This window comes from Anomaloglossus baeobatrachus, chromosome 3, assembly GCF_048569485.1.
Source record: "Anomaloglossus baeobatrachus isolate aAnoBae1 chromosome 3, aAnoBae1.hap1, whole genome shotgun sequence".
In the NCBI taxonomy this organism is placed as follows: Eukaryota; Metazoa; Chordata; class Amphibia; order Anura; family Aromobatidae; genus Anomaloglossus; species Anomaloglossus baeobatrachus.
The window spans coordinates 418,386,036-418,402,153 of NC_134355.1; the positions used below are offsets into that span (position 1 = coordinate 418,386,036).

The 16,118-nt window shown below is 39.8% G+C and overlaps 1 long non-coding RNA gene across 1 annotated transcript in view; it reads left to right on the forward strand.

Moving 5' to 3' along the window:
- The window catches only part of LOC142295363 (uncharacterized), a 45,590-nt gene extending 30,592 nt beyond the window's left edge, over window positions 1-14,998 (forward strand). The window contains exons 2-3 of the long non-coding RNA XR_012751439.1: window positions 13,401-13,606; window positions 14,216-14,998. This is a non-coding gene — a long non-coding RNA (uncharacterized LOC142295363). The remainder of the gene's footprint in view (window positions 1-13,400; window positions 13,607-14,215) is intronic.
- Window positions 14,999-16,118: the final 1,120 nt, after the last annotated feature.

Sequence of the window (16,118 nt, forward strand, 5' to 3'; positions counted from 1 at the left end):
AGATTAAGAGGAGAAAAAGTGGAGAAAAAGTGGAGCATAAGAGGAGAAAAAGTGGAGAAAAAGTGGAGCATAAGAGGAGAAAAAGTGGAGCATAAGAGGAGAAAAAGTGGATAAAAAAGTGGAGAAAAAGTGGAGAACAAAGTGGAGAAAAAGTGGAGAAAAAGTGGAGCATAAGAGGAGAAAAAGTGGAGAAAAAAGTGAAGAAAAAAGTGGAGAAAAAAGTGGAGAAAAAGTGGAGAAAAAGTGGAGAAAAAGTGGAGATTAAGAGGAGAAAAAGTGGAGAAAAAGTGGAGCATAAGAGGAGAAAAAGTGGAGAAAAAGTGGAGAAAAAGTGGAGAAAAAGTGGAGCATAAGAGGAGAAAAAGTGGAGAAAAAAGTGAAGAAAAAGTGGAGCATAAGAGGAGAAAAAGTGGAGATTAAGAGGAGAAAAAGTGGAGAAAAAGTGGAGCAGAAGAGGAGAAAAAGTGGAGAAAAAGTGGAGAAAAAGTGGAGAAAAAGTGGAGCATAAGAGGAGAAAAAGTGGAGAAAAAGTGGAGAAAAAGTGGAGCATAAGAGGAGAAAAAGTGGAGATTAAGAGGAGAAAAAGTGGAGAAAAAGTGGAGCATAAGAGGAGAAAAAGTGGAGATTAAGAGGAGAAAAAGTGGAGCATAAGAGGAGAAAAAGTGGAGATTAAGAGGAGAAAAAGTGGAGAAAAAGTGGAGCATAAGAGGAGAAAAAGTGGAGAAAAAGTGGAGAAAAAGTGGAGAAAAAGTGGAGCATAAGAGGAGAAAAAGTGGAGAAAAAGTGGAGCATAAGAGGAGAAAAAGTGGAGAAAAAGTGGAGCATAAGAGGAGAAAAAGTGGAGATTAAGAGGAGAAAAAGTGGAGAAAAAGTGGAGCATAAGAAGAGAAAAAGTGGAGATTAAGAGGAGAAAAAGTGGAGAAAAAGTGGAGCATAAGAGGAGAAAAAGTGGAGAAAAAGTGGAGCATAAGAGGAGAAAAAGTGGAGATTAAGAGGAGAAAAAGTGGAGAAAAAGTGTAGCATAAGAGGAGAAAAAGTGGAGATTAAGAGGAGAAAAAGTGGAGCATAAGAGGAGAAAAAGTGGAAAAAAGTAAAGCATAAGAGGAGAAAAAGTGGAGATTAAGAGGAGAAAAAGTGGAGAAAAAGTGGAGCATAAGAAGAGAAAAAGTGGAGATTAAGAGGAGAAAAAGTGGAGAAAAAGTGGAGCATAAGAGGAGAAAAAGTGGAGAAAAAGTGGAGAAAAAGTGGAGCATCAGAGGAGAAAAAGTGGAGATTAAGAGGAGAAAAAGTGGAGAAAAAGTGGAATATAAGAGGAGAAAAAGTGGAGATTAAGAGGAGAAAAAGTGGAGAAAAAGTGGAGCATAAGAGGAGAAAAAGTGGAGAAAAAGTGGAGAAAAAGTGGAGCATAAGAGGAGAAAAAGTGGAGTTTAAGAGGAGAAAAAGTGGAGAAAAAGTGGAGCATAAGAGGATAAAAAGTGGAGAAAAAGTGGAGCATAAGAGGAGAAAAAGTGGAGAAAAAGTGGAGAAAAAGTGGAGCATAAGAGGAGAAAAAGTGGAGAGAAAAGTGGAGAAAAAGTGGAGAAAAAAGTGGAGAAAAAGTGGAGAAAAAGTGGAGCATAAGAGGAGAAAAAGTGGAGAAAAAAGTGGAGAAAAAGTGGAGCATAAGAGGAGAAAAAGTGGAGAAAAAAGTGGAGAAAAAAGTGGAGAAAAAGTGGAGAAAAAGTGGAGAAAAAGTGGAGAAAAAGTGGAGAAAAAAATGGAGAAAAAGTGGAGAAAAAGTGGAGAAAAAGTGGAGAAAAAGTAGAGCATAAGAGGAGAAAAAGTGGAGAAAAAAGTGGAGAAAAAGTGGAGAAAAAAGTGGAGAAAAAGTGTAGCATAAGAGGAGAAAAAGTGGAGAAAAAGTGGCGAAAAAGTGGAGCATAAGAGGAGAAAAAGTGGAGAAAAAGTGGAGAAAAAGTGGAGAAAAAGTGGAGCATAAGAGGAGAAAAAGTGGAGAAAAAAAGTGGAGAAAAAGTGGAGAAAAAGTGGAGAAAAAGTGGAGAAAAAGTGGAGATTAAGAGGAGAGAAAGTGGAGAAAAAGTGGAGCATAAGAGGAGAAAAAGAGGAGAAAAAGTGGAGAAAAAGTGGAGCATAAGAGGAGAAAAAGTGGAGATTAAGAGGAGAAAAAGTGGAGAAAAAGTGTAGCATAAGAGGAGAAAAAGTGGAGATTAAGAGGAGAAAAAGTGGAGCATAAGAGGAGAAAAAGTGGAAAAAAAGTAAAGCATAAGAGGAGAAAAAGTGGAGATTAAGAGGAGAAAAAGTGGAGAAAAAGTGGAGCATAAGAAGAGAAAAAGTGGAGATTAAGAGGAGAAAAAGTGGAGAAAAAGTGGAGCATAAGAGGAGAAAAAGTGGAGAAAAAGTGGAGCATAAGAGGAGAAAAAGTGGAGATTAAGAGGAGAAAAAGTGGAGAAAAAGTGGAGCATAAGAGGAGAAAAAGTGGAGATTAAGAGGAGAAAAAGTGGAGAAAAAGTGGAGCATAAGAGGAGAAAAAGTGGAGATTAAGAGGAGAAAAAGTGGAGAAAAAGTGGAGCATAAGAGGAGAAAAAGTGGAGATTAAGAGGAGAAAAAGTGGAGAAAAAGTGGAGCATAAGAGGAGAAAAAGTGGAGATTAAGAGGAGAAAAAGTGGAGAAAAAGTGGAGCATAAGAGGAGAAAAAGTGGAGAAAAAGTGGAGCATAAGAGGAGAAAAAGTGGAGATTAAGAGGAGAAAAAGTGGAGAAAAAGTGGAGCATAAGAAGAGAAAAAGTGGAGATTAAGAGGAGAAAAAGTGTAGAAAATGTGAAGCATAATAGGAGAAAAAGTGGAGAAAAAAAATGTGGAGCATAAGAGGAGAAAAAGTGGAGATTAAGAGGGGAAAAAGTGGAGAAAAAGTGGAGCATAAGAGGAGAAAAAGTGGAGATTAAGAGGAGAAAAAGTGGAGAAAAAGTGGAGCATAAGAGGAGAAAAAGTGGAGAAAAAGTGGAGAAAAAGTGGAGCATAAGAGGAGAAAAAGTGGAGATTAAGAGGAGAAAAAGTGGAGAAAAAGTGGAGCATAAGAGGAGAAAAAGTGGAGATTAAGAGGAGAAAAAGTGGAGAAAAAGTGGAGCATAAGAGGAGAAAAAGTGGAGATTAAGAGGAGAAAAAGTGGAGAAAAAGTGGAGCATAAGAGGAGAAAAAGTGGAGAAAAAGTGGAGAAAAAGTGGAGCAAAAGAGGAGAAAAAGTGGAGAAAAAGTAAAGCATAAGAGGAGAAAAAGTGGAGATTAAGAGGAGAAAAAGTGGAGCATAAGAGGAGAAAAAGTGGAGATTAAGAGGAGAAAAAGTGGAGAAAAAGTGGAGCATAAGAGGAGAAAAAGTGGAGATTAAGAGGAGAAAAAGTGGAGAAAAAGTGGAGCATAAGAGGAGAAAAAGTGGAGAAAAAGTGGAGAAAAAGTGGAGAAAAAGTGGAGCATAGGAGGAGAAAAAGTGGAGAAAAAGTGGAGCATAAGATGAGAAAAAGTGGAGATTAAGAGGAGAAAAAGTGGAGAAAAAGTGGAGCATAAGAGGAGAAAAAGTGGAGAAAAAGTGGAGCATAAGAGGAGAAAAAGTGGAGAAAAAGTGGAGCATAAGAGGAGAAAAAGTGGAGAAAAAAGTGGAGAAAAAGTGGAGAAAAAAGTGAAGAAAAAGTGGAGAAAAAGTGGAGCATAAGAGGAGAAAAAGTGGAGAAAAAAGTGGAGAAAAAAGTGGAGAAAAAGTGGAGAAAAAGTGGAGATTAAGAGGAGAAACAGTGGAGAAAAAGTGGAGCATAAGAGGAGAAAAAGTGGAGAAAAAGTGGAGAAAAAGTGGAGAAAAAGTGGAGCATAAGAGGAGAAAAAGTGGAGAAAAAAGTGGAGAAAAAGTGGAGCATAAGAGGAGAAAAAGTGGAGATTAAGAGGAGAAAAAGTGGAGAAAAAGTGGAGCATAAGAGGAGAAAAAGTGGAGAAAAAGTGGAGAAAAAGTGGAGAAAAAGTGGAGAAAAAGTGGAGCATAAGAGGAGAAAAAGTGGAGATTAAGAGGAGAAAAAGTGGAGAAAAAGTGGAGCATAAGAGGAGAAAAAGTGGAGAAAAAGTGGAGAAAAAGTGGAGAAAAAGTGGAGCATAAGAGGAGAAAAAGTGGAGAAAAAGTGGAGCATAAGAGGAGAAAAAGTGGAGATTAAGAGGAGAAAAAGTGGAGAAAAAGTGGAGCATAAGAGGAGAAAAAGTGGAGATTAAGAGGAGAAAAAGTGGAGAAAAAGTGGAGCAGAAGAGGAGAAAAAGTGGAGAAAAAGTGGAGAAAAAGTGGAGAAAAAGTGGAGCATAAGAGGAGAAAAAGTGGAGAAAAAGTGGAGCATAAGAGGAGAAAAAGTGGAGAATAAGAGGAGAAAAAGTGGAGAAAAAGTGGAGCATAAGAAGAGAAAAAGTGGAGATTAAGAGGAGAAAAAGTGGAGAAAAAGTGGAGCATAAGAGGAGAAAAAGTGGAGAAAAAGTGGAGCATAAGAGGAGAAAAATTGGAGATTAAGAGGAGAAAAAGTGGAGAAAAAGTGGAGCATAAGAGGAGAAAAAGTGGAGAAAAAGTGGAGAAAAAGTGGAGCATAAGAGGAGAAAAAGTGGAGATTAAGAAGAGAAAAAGTGGAGAAAAAGTGGAGCATAAGAGGAGAAAAAGTGGAGATTAAGAGGAGAAAAAGTGGAGAAAAAGTGGAGAAAAAGTGGAGCATAAGAGGAGAAAAAGTGGAGATTAAGAGGAGAAAAAGTGGAGAAAAAGTGGAGCATAAGAGGAGAAAAAGTGGAGATTAAGAGGAGAAAAAGTAGAGAAAAAGTGGAGCATAAGAGGAGAAAAAGTGGAGAAAAAGTGGAGAAAAAGTGGAGAAAAAGTGGAGCATAAGAGGAGAAAAAGTGGAGATTAAGAGGAGAAAAAGTGGAGAAAAAGTGGAGCATAAGAGGAGAAAAAGTGGAGAAAAAGTGGAGAAAAAGTGGAGAAAAAGTGGAGCATAAGAGGAGAAAAAGTGGAGAAAAAGTGGAGCATAAGAGGAGAAAAAGTGGAGATTAAGAGGAGAAAAAGTGGAGAAAAAGTGGAGCATAAGAGGAGAAAAAGTAAAGATTAAGAGGAGAAAAAGTGGAGAAAAAGTGGAGCATAAGAGGAGAAAAAGTGGAGATTAAGAGGAGAAAAAGTGGACAAAAAGTGGAGCATAAGAGGAGAAAAAGTGGAGAAAAAGTGGAGCATAAGAGGAGAAAAAGTGGAGAAAAAGTGGAGCATAAGAGGAGAAAAAGTGGAGAAAAAAGTGGAGAAAAAGTGGAGAACAAAGTTGAGAAAAAGTGGAGAAAAAGTGGAGCATAAGAGGAGAAAAAGTGGAGAAAAAAGTGGAGAAAAAAGTGGAGAAAAAAGTGGAGAAAAAGTGGAGAAAAAGTGGAGATTAAGAGGAGAAAAAGTGGAGAAAAAGTGGAGCATAAGAGGAGAAAAAGTGGAGAAAAAGTGGAGCATAAGAGGAGAAAAAGTGGAGATTAAGAGGAGAAAAAGTGGAGAAAAAGTGGAGCATAAGAGGAGAAAAAGTGGAGAAAAAGTGGAGAAAAAGTGGAGCATAAGAGGAGAAAAAGTGGAGATTAAGAGGAGAAAAAGTGGAGAAAAAGTGGAGCATAAGAGGAGAAAAAGTGGAGAAAAAGTGGAGCATAAGAGGAGAAAAAGTGGAGATTAAGAGGAGAAAAAGTGGAGAAAAAGTGGAGCATAAGAGGAGAAAAAGTGGAGATTAAGAGGAGAAAAAGTGGAGAAAAAGTGGAGCATAAGAGGAGAAAAAGGGGAGATTAAGAGGAGAAAAAGTGGAGAAAAAGTGGAGCATAAGAGGAGAAAAAGTGGAGAAAAAGTGGAGAAAAAGTGGAGAAAAAGTGGAGAAAAAGTGGAGCATAAGAGGAGAAAAAGTGGAGATTAAGAGGAGAAAAAGTGGAGAAAAAGTGGAGCATAAGAGGAGAAAAAGTGGAGAAAAAGTGGAGAAAAAGTGGAGAAAAAGTGGAACATAAGAGGAGAAAAAGTGGAGAAAAAGTGGAGAAAAAGTGGAGCATAAGAGGAGAAAAAGTGGAGATTAAGAGGAGAAAAAGTGGAGAAAAAGTGGAGCATAAGAGGAGAAAAAGTGGAGATTAAGAGGGGAAAAAGTGGAGAAAAAGTGGAGCAGAAGAGGAGAAAAAGTGGAGAAAAAGTGGAGAAAAAGTGGAGAAAAAGTGGAGCATAAGAGGAGAAAAAGTGGAGAAAAAGTGGAGCATAAGAGGAGAAAAAGTGGAGAATAAGAGGAGAAAAAGTGGAGAAAAAGTGGAGCATAAGAAGAGAAAAAGTGGAGATTAAGAGGAGAAAAAGTGGAGAAAAAGTGGAGCATAAGAGGAGAAAAAGTGGAGAAAAAGTGGAGCATAAGAGGAGAAAAAGTGGAGATTAAGAGGAGAAAAAGTGGAGAAAAAGTGGAGCATAAGAGGAGAAAAAGTGGAGATTAAGAGGAGAAAAAGTGGAGAAAAAGTGGAGCATAAGAGGAGAAAAAGTGGAGAAAAAGTGGAGAAAAAGTGGAGCATAAGAGGAGAAAAAGTGGAGATTAAGAAGAGAAAAAGTGGAGAAAAAGTGGAGTATAAGAGGAGAAAAAGTGGAGATTAAGAGGAGAAAAAGTGGAGAAAAAGTGGAGAAAAAGTGGAGCATAAAAGGAGAAAAAGTGGAGATTAAGAGGAGAAAAAGTGGAGAAAAATTGGAGCATAAGAGGAGAAAAAGTGGAGATTAAGAGGAGAAAAAGTGGAGAAAAAGTGGAGCATAAGATGAGAAAAAGTGGAGAAAAAGTGGAGAAAAAGTGGAGAAAAAGTGGAGCATAAGAGGAGAAAAAGTGGAGATTAAGAGGAGAAAAAGTGGAGAAAAAGTGGAGCATAAGAGGAGAAAAAGTGGAGAAAAAGTGGAGAAAAAGTGGAGAAAAAGTGGAGCATAAGAGGAGAAAAAGTGGAGAAAAAGTGGAGAAAAAGTGGAGCATAAGAGGAGAAAAAGTGGAGATTAAGAGGAGAAAAAGTGGAGCATAAGAGGAGAAAAAGTGGAGATTAAGAGGAGAAAAAGTGGAGAAAAAGTGGAGCATAAGAGGAGAAAAAGTGGAGATTAAGAGGAGAAAAAGTGGAGAAAAAGTGGAGCATAAGAGGAGAAAAAGTGGAGATTAAGAGGAGAAAAAGTGGAGAAAAAGTGGAGCAGAAGAGGAGAAAAAGTGGAGAAAAAGTGGAGAAAAAGTGGAGAAAAAGTGGAGCATAAGAGGAGAAAAAGAGGAGAAAAAGTGGAGCATAAGAGGAGAAAAAGTGGAGATTAAGAGGAGAAAAAGTGGAGAAAAAGTGGAGAAAAAGTGGAGCATAAGAGGAGAAAAAGTGGAGAAAAAGTGGAGAAAAAGTGGAGAAAAAGTGGAGCATAAGAGGAGAAAAAGTGGAGAAAAAGTGGAGCATAAGAAGAGAAAAAGTGGAGATTAAGAGGAGAAAAAGTGGAGAAAAGGTGGAGCATAAGAGGAGAAAAAGTGGAGAAAAAGTGGAGCATAAGAGGAGAAAAAGTGGAGATTAAGAGGAGAAAAAGTGGAGAAAAAGTGGAGCATAAGAGGAGAAAAAGTGGAGATTAAGAGGAGAAAAAGTGGAGAAAAAGTGGAGCATAAGAGGAGAAAAAGTGGAGAAAAAGTGGAGAAAAAGTGGAGCATAAGAGGAGAAAAAGTGGAGATTAAGAAGAGAAAAAGTGGAGAAAAAGTGGAGCATAAGAGGAGAAAAAGTGGAGAAAAAGTGGAGCATAAGAGGAGAAAAAGTGGAGAAAAAGTGGAGCATAAGAGGAGAAAAAGTGGAGAAAAAAGTGGAGAAAAAGTGGAGAAAAAAGTGGAGAAAAAGTGGAGAAAAAGTGGAGCATAAGAGGAGAAAAAGTGGAGAAAAAAGTGGAGAAAAAAGTGGAGAAAAAAGTGGAGAAAAAATGGAGAAAAAGTGGAGAAAAAGTGGAGATTAAGAGGAGAAAAAGTGGAGAAAAAGTGGAGCATAAGAGGAGAAAAAGTGGAGAAAAAGTGGAGAAAAAGTGGAGAAAAAGTGGACCATAAGAGGAGAAAAAGTGGAGAAAAAAGTGGAGAAAAAGTGGAGCATAAGAGGAGAAAAAGTGGAGAAAAAGTGGAGAAAAAGTGGAGCATAAGAGGAGAAAAAGTGGAGATTAAGAGGAGAAAAAGTGGAGAAAAAGTGGAGCATAAGAGGAGAAAAAGTGGAGAAAAAGTGGAGCATAAGAGGAGAAAAAGTGGAGCATAAGAGGAGAAAAAGTGGATAAAAAAGTGGAGAAAAAGTGGAGAACAAAGTGGAGAAAAAGTGGAGAAAAAGTGGAGCATAAGAGGAGAAAAAGTGGAGAAAAAAGTGAAGAAAAAAGTGGAGAAAAAAGTGGAGAAAAAGTGGAGAAAAAGTGGAGAAAAAGTGGAGATTAAGAGGAGAAAAAGTGGAGAAAAAGTGGAGCATAAGAGGAGAAAAAGTGGAGAAAAAGTGGAGAAAAAGTGGAGAAAAAGTGGAGCATAAGAGGAGAAAAAGTGGAGAAAAAAGTGAAGAAAAAGTGGAGCATAAGAGGAGAAAAAGTGGAGATTAAGAGGAGAAAAAGTGGAGAAAAAGTGGAGCAGAAGAGGAGAAAAAGTGGAGAAAAAGTGGAGAAAAAGTGGAGAAAAAGTGGAGCATAAGAGGAGAAAAAGTGGAGAAAAAGTGGAGAAAAAGTGGAGCATAAGAGGAGAAAAAGTGGAGATTAAGAGGAGAAAAAGTGGAGAAAAAGTGGAGCATAAGAGGAGAAAAAGTGGAGATTAAGAGGAGAAAAAGTGGAGCATAAGAGGAGAAAAAGTGGAGATTAAGAGGAGAAAAAGTGGAGAAAAAGTGGAGCATAAGAGGAGAAAAAGTGGAGAAAAAGTGGAGAAAAAGTGGAGAAAAAGTGGAGCATAAGAGGAGAAAAAGTGGAGAAAAAGTGGAGCATAAGAGGAGAAAAAGTGGAGAAAAAGTGGAGCATAAGAGGAGAAAAAGTGGAGATTAAGAGGAGAAAAAGTGGAGAAAAAGTGGAGCATAAGAAGAGAAAAAGTGGAGATTAAGAGGAGAAAAAGTGGAGAAAAAGTGGAGCATAAGAGGAGAAAAAGTGGAGAAAAAGTGGAGCATAAGAGGAGAAAAAGTGGAGATTAAGAGGAGAAAAAGTGGAGAAAAAGTGTAGCATAAGAGGAGAAAAAGTGGAGATTAAGAGGAGAAAAAGTGGAGCATAAGAGGAGAAAAAGTGGAAAAAAGTAAAGCATAAGAGGAGAAAAAGTGGAGATTAAGAGGAGAAAAAGTGGAGAAAAAGTGGAGCATAAGAAGAGAAAAAGTGGAGATTAAGAGGAGAAAAAGTGGAGAAAAAGTGGAGCATAAGAGGAGAAAAAGTGGAGAAAAAGTGGAGAAAAAGTGGAGCATCAGAGGAGAAAAAGTGGAGATTAAGAGGAGAAAAAGTGGAGAAAAAGTGGAATATAAGAGGAGAAAAAGTGGAGATTAAGAGGAGAAAAAGTGGAGAAAAAGTGGAGCATAAGAGGAGAAAAAGTGGAGAAAAAGTGGAGAAAAAGTGGAGCATAAGAGGAGAAAAAGTGGAGTTTAAGAGGAGAAAAAGTGGAGAAAAAGTGGAGCATAAGAGGATAAAAAGTGGAGAAAAAGTGGAGCATAAGAGGAGAAAAAGTGGAGAAAAAGTGGAGAAAAAGTGGAGCATAAGAGGAGAAAAAGTGGAGAGAAAAGTGGAGAAAAAGTGGAGAAAAAAGTGGAGAAAAAGTGGAGAAAAAGTGGAGCATAAGAGGAGAAAAAGTGGAGAAAAAAGTGGAGAAAAAGTGGAGCATAAGAGGAGAAAAAGTGGAGAAAAAAGTGGAGAAAAAAGTGGAGAAAAAGTGGAGAAAAAGTGGAGAAAAAGTGGAGAAAAAGTGGAGAAAAAAATGGAGAAAAAGTGGAGAAAAAGTGGAGAAAAAGTGGAGAAAAAGTAGAGCATAAGAGGAGAAAAAGTGGAGAAAAAAGTGGAGAAAAAGTGGAGAAAAAAGTGGAGAAAAAGTGTAGCATAAGAGGAGAAAAAGTGGAGAAAAAGTGGCGAAAAAGTGGAGCATAAGAGGAGAAAAAGTGGAGAAAAAGTGGAGAAAAAGTGGAGAAAAAGTGGAGCATAAGAGGAGAAAAAGTGGAGAAAAAAAGTGGAGAAAAAGTGGAGAAAAAGTGGAGAAAAAGTGGAGAAAAAGTGGAGATTAAGAGGAGAGAAAGTGGAGAAAAAGTGGAGCATAAGAGGAGAAAAAGAGGAGAAAAAGTGGAGAAAAAGTGGAGCATAAGAGGAGAAAAAGTGGAGATTAAGAGGAGAAAAAGTGGAGAAAAAGTGTAGCATAAGAGGAGAAAAAGTGGAGATTAAGAGGAGAAAAAGTGGAGCATAAGAGGAGAAAAAGTGGAAAAAAAGTAAAGCATAAGAGGAGAAAAAGTGGAGATTAAGAGGAGAAAAAGTGGAGAAAAAGTGGAGCATAAGAAGAGAAAAAGTGGAGATTAAGAGGAGAAAAAGTGGAGAAAAAGTGGAGCATAAGAGGAGAAAAAGTGGAGAAAAAGTGGAGAAAAAGTGGAGCATCAGAGGAGAAAAAGTGGAGATTAAGAGGAGAAAAAGTGGAGAAAAAGTGGAATATAAGAGGAGAAAAAGTGGAGATTAAGAGGAGAAAAAGTGGAGAAAAAGTGGAGCATAAGAGGAGAAAAAGTGGAGAAAAAGTGGAGAAAAAGTGGAGCATAAGAGGAGAAAAAGTGGAGTTTAAGAGGAGAAAAAGTGGAGAAAAAGTGGAGCATAAGAGGATAAAAAGTGGAGAAAAAGTGGAGCATAAGAGGAGAAAAAGTGGAGAAAAAGTGGAGAAAAAGTGGAGCATAAGAGGAGAAAAAGTGGAGAAAAAAGTGGAGAAAAAGTGGAGAAAAAAGTGGAGAAAAAGTGGAGAAAAAGTGGAGCATAAGAGGAGAAAAAGTGGAGAAAAAAGTGGAGAAAAAGTGGAGCATAAGAGGAGAAAAAGTGGAGAAAAAAGTGGAGAAAAAAGTGGAGAAAAAGTGGAGAAAAAGTGGAGAAAAAGTGGAGAAAAAGTGGAGAAAAAAAAGGAGAAAAAGTGGAGAAAAAGTGGAGAAAAAGTGGAGAAAAAGTAGAGCATAAGAGGAGAAAAAGTGGAGAAAAAAGTGGAGAAAAAGTGGAGAAAAAAGTGGAGAAAAAGTGGAGCATAAGAGGAGAAAAAGTGGAGAAAAAGTGGAGAAAAAGTGGAGCATAAGAGGAGAAAAAGTGGAGAAAAAGTGGAGAAAAAGTGGAGAAAAAGTGGAGCATAAGAGGAGAAAAAGTGGAGAAAAAAAGTGGAGAAAAAGTGGAGAAAAAGTGGAGAAAAAGTGGAGATTAAGAGGAGAGAAAGTGGAGAAAAAGTGGAGCATAAGAGGAGAAAAAGTGGAGAAAAAAGTGGAGAAAAAAGTGGAGAAAAAGTGGAGAAAAAAATGGAGAAAAAGTGGAGCACCCTTTGGTACCTTTCATGTGGCACTAAGGGGTGCTTAGCTTTGTATTTAGCCAAAAAAATGAAAAAAAAAATGACGTAGGGTTCCCCCTAGTTTTGTAGCCAGCTAGGGTAAAGCAGACGGCTGCAGCCTGCAGACCACAGCTGGCAACCTCACCTTGGCTGGTAATCCAAAACTGAGGGCACCCCACGCTGTTATTTTAAATTAAATAAATAATTAAAAAAAAAAAACACGTAGGGGTCCCCCAAAATTGGATCACCAGCCAAGGTAAAGCAGACAGCTGGGGCCTGATATTCTCAGACTAGGGAGGTCCATGGTTATTGGAATCTCCCCAGCCTAAAAATAGCAGGCCGCAGCCGCCCCAGAAGTGGTGCATCCTTTAGATGCGCCAATCCTGGTGCTTCGCCCCAGCTCATCCCGCGCCCTGGTGCGGTGGCAAACGGGGTAATATATGGGGATAATACCAGATGTGTAATGTCACCTGGCATCAAGCCCTGGGGTTGGTGAGGTCAGGCGTCTATCAGATACCCAACATCACCAACCCAGTCAGTAATAAAAAAAAATAGACGACAACCACATTTTTATTTCAAAAAACACTCCCCAAAACATTCCCTCTTTAACCAATTTATTAGATTGAAAAACAAATCCAGGTCTGGTGTAATCCAAGGGGTTGCCATGACGATCCACACTGTCCCAGTCAATGAAGAGCAGGATGTTCCCCATTGGCTGGGAGAGCAATGCAGTGACCTGAGCTAACATCAATGGGTCAGCCCAGGTCACTGCAGGGGGTGACAAGTGCTGCTGTCAGCGAGGTACATTACCTGCGCTGATCTCCAGCACTGCCGACAGCCCCTGTCACTGAGGTCAATGACCGGCGCCTTCACATCAAGTATTGCGAGAGGTCCGTGACGTCACCGCCAGTGTCAGTCTCGGGTCGGAAGCGATAGGTGATGTGACAAGCGGCGGCCATGGAGGACAGTGACAGCGCTGAGGTCGGGATGGCGGGACTTCATCACCGCAGGTAAGCCGAGCGGGGGGGGGGGTGTGTGAGAGTGTGTGTGTGTGTGCGTGTGTGTATATGTATGTGTACATGCCGCGGGCAGGAGGGGGCGGGGTGAGCTGAGCGGGAAGTGTGGGCTTCCTGCACGTAACTAAGATAAACATCGGGTTACTAACCAAAGCGCTTTGCTTGGATACCCGATGTTTATCTTGGTTACCAGCTTGTGGCAGGCTGCCAGCGATGGCTCCTGCACACTGTAGCCGGGGTGGGGGGGCTTGGTGTGCGTGAGTGAGAGTGTGTGTGTGTGTATATGTATGTATACATGCCGCGGGCAGGAGGGGGCGGAGTGAGCTGAGCGGGAAGTGTGGGCTTCCTGCACGTAACTAAGATAAATATCGGGTTACTAACCAAAGCGCTTTGCTTGGATACCCGATGTTTATCTTGGTTACCAGCTTGTGGCAGGCTGGCAGCGATGGCTCCTGCACACTGCATCTGTAAAAAGCCCTGCTTTTTGCTGCTAGAACCGTTCTCGAACGTATCTAGAACTATCGAGCTTTTGCAAAAAGCTCGAGTTCTAGTTCGATCTCGAACAGCCCCAAAAATCACTCGAGCCCCGAACTGGAGAACCTCGACCCGCGAACCGCGCTCAACTCTAGTCCCTACACACCCCATAACAACTACAAAATAGTGGGAGGGTTGAGCGGTTGAGGCAGTACAGGAAACAGGGAACACAAGGGCATGAAGTCTCCCCCTTACATTGTTCAGTGCTAGATACACCCTAGCAGGAACCACTAAGTTTAAACTCTATGAGATTCTGTTTGGAAGTGCCCCCAGATGCTAAATCTGTTGTTCAAGAAGTGAACTATTTGACTAACATACGTTCAGTTTTTTTTCCTCCACTCCAGATCTTTATCAGGAGATTCACCTAATGAGCCCTGGAACCAGATATGATGTGGCTTTCCAAGTCCTCCTGATGACCAACACTGCTGTAAAGGTTGAACGGAGACCTACATGGATCCATGAATCACAGTACAAAAAGATGCCGGACTTGAGACGGAGATGGAGTCTCTCCTCTTCTACTTGTTACATATTTTCTCTGATACATAAGCTGGTTGTATTTGTTTTGTCTTATTGGTCAAGGAACTATAATTAGGAAAGATGGTTAGCATTGCATAGATACATTGCAACCGGTAAATAGGTCATTATGTTTTGGTTAAGCAGCAGCTAGACCTCACCTAAGTACTGTACCATTCCCCATAGACCCTAGAAGAAAGGTTTTAAATGTATATTGTCCCTTTACACTAACCAGACAACCCTTACAAAAAGATGCCATTTATAGCTCAGTTATATCCTCCTTATTATCAATAGGGGATACATTGTCTACCCAACACCATTAAACTGCAAGAAAATGACCCCCTATAATGATTCCCTGTTAACCAGTAAAATAAATAAATTAAAATAGACAATCGCCCGATGTCTACATAGATTTAAAGCCAGAAATCAAATAGCAACAAGGTTTTGAATCAATTCCCATAATAATGGTGAACAAAAACGTTTTATAAACTACACTAGAAATATAACAAAATAGCTGATCAAATTGCTCCAACCTCTTTAATGACGTAGCAGAACAGAATGGCTTTAAATATGTTATTAGCAGAAAAAGGAGGGGTCTGTAACATGCTTGGTACTCATTGTTGTACTTTTATCCCTAACAATACAGCTCCTGATGGAAGTAAAGCATTGGAGGGCCTAACATCGTTATCTGAGGAGCTTGCATAGAACTCCGGCCTAGACAATGTTTTCACGGACTGGCTCGAATCGTGGTTCGGGAAATGGAGTCACCAGGTGTCCAGCCTTCTTATTTCTCTGGCAGTCGTAGCAGCAATACTCGTCACCTGTGGATGTTGCTGTATTCCTTGTATCTGAGGACTTCTTAAAGACTGATCGATGCATCCATCACTAAGACTATGTATGGAGTGAAACCTCGTGACGAAGACTGAGATGCTGTAATTAAGAAGAAGGATATGATCTTCTCTCACTGGGGGCTTCGGTGAAGAAAATAATTAGTTAAATCCGACACTAGCCTTTTGCTTTTGTATGTACCTAGTGATTAGGAAGAATCATATCTTATTCTCAAAAGGAGGGACTAATAGGGCAGTAAGACCCCCATTTCAGGAGTTAATACAAAATACTGCTTAATAAAGATTCAATATGCTTAACACAGTTTAATTGGTCACGATGACCCGTAGACTCTCAGTGAATATTACACAAAATACCAGTTTGTACCAGGCACACCTATGATTATATTACTGTAATAAAGATAATTACGTGCGAAGCATAATTTTCTGCTGAAATAAACATATTGATCAGATATTACTTATCTATACCGAAACTGCAGATGTCAGGAATAATATTAAGACATGATCATGCTATGCATTAGCTCATTATGAACTTTGGTTAAACACACCTACCCATATGTCTGTATAAATATGGGTCCCTGTAATAAAGATGTATGGCATTTGCATTTTACCCAGGCTCATTATTGACTCTGCGTCAATTGCATTCAGACTGCAGTCTTACCATCCAATTTGGCTACCTTCCAATTTATCTAAATGGTCTGACTTAGACCACCTTAACATACATTACTGGGATTCATACACATTTGTGGGGAGGAGACATACAACAATGGGGGTGTATACAGCTACAGACGGGTCATACAGCACTGGTTGGGGGACATACAGCTCTGAGAGGTATATAAGCACTAGGGTTGTGGGACATACAGTTTTGGGGGTATACATCACTGGGGTTGGAGGTCATATAGATCTGGGGGATATAAATCACTGGGGTTAGTGAACATACAGCCTTGGGGGGTATAAAAAGCTGGGGTGGAGGGGACATACAGCTCTGGGAGGTATAAAGCACTGGGGTTGGGGACATACAGCTCTGGTGGGTATAAAGCATTGGGGTGGAGAGGACATACAACTATGGGGGTATACAGCACTGGGTTTTGAGGACATACAGCTCTGAGGTGCATACAGCACTGGGGTGGAGGGCACATACAGCTCTCTGGATGTTATTGGGACTGCCAGATGGTAGGGAATAGGTAGGCTATCTAGCAGTCAGGGCCCACCGTGCAGAAAAATCTGCTGCTGATGAAGGAAAAGTAAGGGATACTGTACCACTTGAGTGGTACTGTCACTATTACCTCACAGTGACACTAAGACTAAGTGCAGTGTTCACTGTTAAATCACGGAGACATGGCAAATGTCAAAATGATAAAAAGGGTGGACCTGTAGCTCCTGCCCAATTACAGGAACTACAAAGCATATGCGGATGGTGCCGCAACTGCTGTCCACTTAAAAACACCTCTGTTACCTCACAGAGGAGATGTAACTAATAGTGCAGCAGGTGTGTGAATGCGAATAATATGAAAAGTGGACCTGTGGCTTCTGCCCAATTACAGGAACTACAAGCATACGTGGATGGTTACTCCAAACGCTGTCCACTAACCAACACCCTGTTGCTTCACAGAGGAGAGGTAACAAATAATGCAGCAAGTGTGTGAATGCGAATAATATGAAGAGTGGACCTGTAGCTCCTGCCCAATTACAGGAACTACAAAA